This window comes from Rhinopithecus bieti, unplaced genomic scaffold (assembly GCF_001698545.2).
Source record: "Rhinopithecus bieti isolate Rb0 unplaced genomic scaffold, ASM169854v2 scaffold_31787, whole genome shotgun sequence".
Classification (NCBI taxonomy): Eukaryota; Metazoa; Chordata; class Mammalia; order Primates; family Cercopithecidae; genus Rhinopithecus; species Rhinopithecus bieti.
Window position 1 is genome coordinate 1,204,597 of NW_016814655.1, and position 5,742 is coordinate 1,210,338.

Consider the following 5,742-nt stretch of genomic DNA (forward strand, 5'->3'; position numbering starts at 1 on the left):
GACCCTCCCGGCCAGGTGTGGGATATATTCTCCTGGTGTGCCCGTTTGACCAAAGCACAATATTGGGGTGGGAGTCACCCGACTTTCCAGGTGCTGTGTGTCTCAGTTCCCCTGGCTAGGAAAAGGGATTCCCTTCCCCCTTGCGCTTCCCAGGTGAGGCGATGCCTCGCCCTGCTTCAGCTCTCGCTGGTCGGGCTGCAGCAGCTGACCAGCACCAATTGTCCGGCACTCCCCAGTGAGATGACCCCAGTACCTCAGCTGAAAATGCAGAAATCACCGGTCTTCTGTGTTGCTCGCGCTGGGAGTTGGAGACTGGAGCTGTTCCTATTCGGCCATCTTGCTGGGTTCTTTATTATAAGGGGACTAATCTCATTCGTGAGGGCTACACCCATGTGACTTAATCACCTCCCAAAGGTTCCACCTCCTAATACCATCATCTTGGGGGTTAGGATTTCAACATATGAATTTTTGGAGACATACATATTCAGACAATAGCACTTTTTTTTTGTGATCCCTCAGAAAATTAAAAATAGAATTACTGTATGATCTAGAAATTCCATGCCTACATGTATACCTCCCAAGATGGAAAGTAGGATCCTAAAGAGATATTTGTATACCCTTTATCATAACATAATTATTCACAATAGCAAAAAGGTGAAAGCACCTCAGGTGTCTATAAGTGGATGAATGGATAGACAACATGTGGTATATATATACAAGGAAATTTTACCTAACCTTATAAAGGAAGGAAATTGTGACATAGCTACATCATGGATGGACTTTGAGGAAATTATCTATGTGAAATAAACCTGTCACAAAAACACAAATACTGTATTATTTTATTTATATGAGATACATAGAGTAGTCACATTTATTAAAAACAAAAGTAGTAGGGTAGTTGCCAGGAATCCAGGAAAGGGAAGAATAGAAATTGTTGTTAAACAGGCATAGAGTTTCAGTTTTTCAAGATGAAAAGAGTTCTGGAGATTGTACAACAATGTGAATACACTTAACACTACTCAACTGTGCACTTAAACAGAGCTAAGATGATAAATTTTACATGTGTTATGCCACAATTAAGAATAAAGTAAAATATAATACTCACACAGTAATGCTGCATTTGATATGTTATATCTTCTTGGTAATCTTTAAAACAATTTCATTCACTTCTAGGGCACCAGTCCAGAGCAAGAGGTTCATCAAGAGTCATTTCTGTTTTGTTAGGTTTTGTTTTGTTTTCTCTGGGATTCAAGTCTCCCCCTGTTCTATGTGTGGAACACTCTCTCTTGGCTGCCTGGCAAATCTTCAACAAGACCCCACACACTCTGACCTCAAGGAGGGCATTGTCCCAGAGCTTTCTCCCGAGATACTCAAACCTCGTGGTTTGCAGGCGTGAGGTGGCCACCACCAACCTTTAGTCAATAGCCAGCAGGCTCTGCATGGGCATCAGCCCTTGGACAAAAAAGTGACTGAAAGGAGCTGTTAAATGCCCCAGTGTGAGCACCAGTGGGGTTTCTGAGAAAAAAGGGCAGCAGAGCACCAGGAGGAGAACCCTAAAGAACAAAATGCATTTGCTGATCTTGGGGAACTTGCAGTTTCTATGCCCTTGATACTCTTACCAAGCTGAGCAAGAGGGAGAGGAAGCAGTGCTCAGCGAGTAAGTCCTTGACCAGGCCTTCTGTAGCCTGAGTTTTGCCACAAGCTGTTTCAGCCCCAGCTGTTGCGAGCAGAATGAGCAAGCCAGAATATTCACCTGGCCATCCAGTCCAGTAGTGACGAGGTGTGTTGAACAGTGTCTGCAGCTTGGGTCATTTCAGGTACATGTGGATAGAAGACATCTCAGAGACTAGCCCAAATTTCTCACTTTACATATGAAGAAAACTGAGGACCACATTCATAGTTCAGTGCTTACTTTACTTTGTTTGAAATAAGTTCTGCGTCCAAAAAAGTGGGGGTGATGTGGAGAGTATTAAAATAGTACTGAGCTCCAAAGGAAGAATTTCTAGTATGTTACTCTCTCCTATTTCCAATACTTCCCCTTTCTTCTTAATAGAAGGGAAAATTCTTCACTTCCATGGTCTTCTTTTTCTCCCTTTCAAAATGGAGAAAGCCCACCCATATCTTACCTTTCTTCTCTCCCTTCAGTAAAAAGAGTATGGTAAGTAAAGTACAATATTCTTCACTCACCGAAGATAAAACCCAGGCATCTTTTTCCTCCTCTCTCCCCTCTAGAATCTACCCCAGCAGCCAGGCTGGAGAAGATGTCTAGGTGATCTCCCTTAATATTATCATGAGCAAACTTTCTTTCTTGGTTTGGGTCTGTGAGTATTACCTTTGTCCTTGTCCTTACTTCACATCATAAGGTAAGGTCTAAGTTTTAGGTTTGAATAGTCCCAGACAAATGCAGAATGTCAAGTCTCTCCTGTCTATAGCACTTCACTATTTAAACCAAGCTACCTTAAAAATAAGTTTACTAGGTTGGGCATGGCGCCACATGACTGTAATTCCGGCATTTTGGGAGTATACACTGGTAAGATCACTTTAACCCAGGAGTTTGAGATCAGCCTGGGCAACAAAGTGAGACCCCATCTTTTTAAAAAAATAAAAATTAGCCAGGCAGGCTGACACATGCCTGTTAGACCAGCTACTTGGCAGCTGAGGTAAGAGCATTGCTTGAGCCCAGGAGTTCGAGGCTGCACTGAGCTATGAGCCGCCCACTGTATTCTAGCCCAGGTAACAGAACAAGACCCTGTCTCCAAAAAAAAAAAAATAATAATAATTTACTAAATGTTCTAGTCCAGTAGTCCAGTTTATAAAATACTTTTCATTTTATATTTGATACCTAAGCCTCTGCTTAAAAAATATTTTTTGGCCAGGCATGGTGGTTCACTCCTATAATCTCAGCACTTTGGGAGGCTGAAGCAAATGGATTTCTTGAGCCCAGGTGTTCAAGAATCCCAGTCTCTCCAAATGAAAGTATCTAATTCAAGTATCTATTGGCGTGCTTACATGCGCGTGTGTGCTGTGTGTGTGTGTGTGTGTGTGTGTGTGTGTGTGTGTGTGAAGGTGCACAGGGAAAAGCCACCTATCTTCATAGATTAATGTTACTTAGCATCCCTGGGAAAATAGTAACTCTGACTACAGAAAAAAGCAAACTCCAATTTAAAAAAGTTTTTTATGTAACTTCCAAGGTCAACGGTTAACTTATTTAATTTCAGATGGTAGCCAGAACTTCTTGAAATTGTAAAGGACTGCAAAGTGGTTAACCAGTGAAAAACTGTGATTAAATTCTTACTGTAAAGAGCCAGATCAAGACAAGTGAATATATTTCAAGGAAATGACTGCATTAAGGAATCAATATATAGTTGCAAGAGCTTTTCAGTGAGTCTACCATCCACAGAGTAAAACATTTTCTACAACTATTATATCAATATGTGGCAAATAATATCTTAAGATTTATGCACAAGTTGTTCCCACTTGAATATGCAGCCTGTTCTTTGAAATTATGCTTTAAAGTGATCATTTGTAAGTGTAAGAGTAACTGCAATTCTTATGTCTTTCATTTCAAAATGTTAGAAGTCATTGGTGAGTACATGGGTAAAGATGAAAGAAATTAATGATTGCTAGCTATATACTTCAAGTTTTAATTAACTTATTTATGTCAGTGATTTATAAATAGTTCTGTGGAACACAAAGCCTGAAAAATGTCTTAACAGAAAAATTAAATGTTCTGTGAAGCAATGAATTTTGGAAACACTGCAGTACTGTAATGATGAATATTAAAGAGATTTTGAATTGGAGATAGTAAAGGGATTTGGATTTGGGGATATAATATAACCAAGTGGGGTTCATCCCAGGTAAGAGAATTTAATTTAATATTAAAATCGATTAGTAATAATGATTTTCTCAATGGGAAAAAGGAAATTTAATATAATTAAACACATATAATAAATATTCTCAACATACTTGAAGCAGAAGAAAACCTTCTCAATATGATAAAGAGTTTCAACACAAAGGCATCAGATAGCATAAGTCTTCATGGTTAAATAAGTATTAAATAGCGTTCTCTGATTTTAGGAAGTAGACAAGGATATGTATGATCTCACTTTTTGTATCTGGCTTCTTTCATTTAGCATAATGCTTTTGAGATTCATCAACATTGTTTCATATATCAATAGTTCACCACCTTTGTTGCTGAGTACTAGTTAATTGTGTGGATATAGCATAATAGATTATACATTCACCAGTTGAATGCTTATATTGTTGTATTTATATTGTTGAATGAACCATATAAATGTTTCCAGGTTTGACTATTATTAATACAGCTGCTATATACATTTGCATTCAGTCTTTGTATACACATGCTTTGTTTCTTTTGGGTGGGGTGGAATTTCTGAGCAATAGAGTGTCTGTTTAACTTGACAGGAAACTGACAAACTCTGTTCCAAAATGACTATATTATTTTTATTTTTTCTAAAATAAACATTTAATCCTATACATTTTCCACTAAACACTGCTCCAGCAGCATCCCACAAATTTTGATATGTTGTATTTTCATTTTATTTCTCTTGAAAATATTTTCCAGTTTCTCTTAGGATCTTCTCTGTGACCCATGGACTATTTGAAAATGTGTTGTTTAATTTCCAAGAGTTTGGAAATTTACCTATCTTTCTATTGTTTATTTATAGTTTAATTCAGTTATGATCAGTGTGTTAGTCTGTTTAGTGTGTCTATAACAGAATACCTGAGACTTGGTAGTTTGTTTTCTATATGCATTTATTTAGCACAGGATTCTACAGGCTGGGAAACTCAAGAGCATAGGGCCACATGTTGGGTCAGAAACTGGCATGGGTAAAGAGGTCACTTGGCAAAGGAGGAAGAGAGAGTCTAGGAAGTCCACCTTGCTTTTATAACAGTTCACTCTCTGGTAACTAATCCAATCCTGAGAGAGCAAAATTTCACTCCCATAGGAGGGCATCAATCAACTCATGAAGGATCACCTCTGAGACTCAAACACCTCCCACTAGGCCCCAACTCCCAACACCACCACACTGAGAATCAAATTTCAGCATGAGTTTGGGTGGGAAAACCACAGCAATCAGAGAACATATTTTGTATAATATCAATTCTTTTACGTTGTTAAGATTTGTTTTATGAATCAGAATATCCTTATTTGGTGAGTGTTGGGTATACACTTGAAAATAATAAGTATTTTCCTGCTTGGATGGATAATTACGTAAATATCAATTAGAACCCGTTGATCGTTGGTGGCATTTTGTCCTTTTATATCTTTTCCAGTATTCTGTCTACTAGTTTATCTATGACTGATAAATAAATCCACAGATATAATTGTAGATTTTTTTACTTCTCCATTCAGTTCTTTTAGGTTTTCCTTCATGTTCTGAGGCTGTTTTGTTATATTCATGTACATGTAGGGTTGTTATGGCTTCTTGGTGGATTTACCCTTTTATTGTTATGTAATATCTCGATTCTGGTAATTTTATTTGCTCTGAAATCTACTTTGTCTGATATTAATATAGCTATTCTAACTTTCTTTTGATTAGCATTTGTATGGGAAATATTTTTCCATCCCTTTAATTTTAATCTAACTCTATCATTGCATTTGGCATGAGTTTCTCATAGATAGCACTTGGCTGAATCCATTTTTAAAAAATCTATGTTGTCCATCTCACTTTTTTAGTTAGTATATTTAGATCATTTAGAGCCCATTGGTTTATAAAT

The 5,742-nt window shown here is 37.7% G+C and overlaps 1 long non-coding RNA gene across 1 annotated transcript in view; it reads right to left on the reverse strand.

Moving 5' to 3' along the window:
• LOC108515079 (uncharacterized) overlaps positions 1–1,266 on the reverse strand; it is a 60,812-nt gene extending 59,546 nt beyond the window's left edge. Inside the window, exon 1 of the long non-coding RNA XR_001881418.1 lies at positions 1,106–1,266. This is a non-coding gene — a long non-coding RNA (uncharacterized LOC108515079). The remainder of the gene's footprint in view (positions 1–1,105) is intronic.
• Between the last annotated feature and the right edge of the window lie 4,476 nt (positions 1,267–5,742).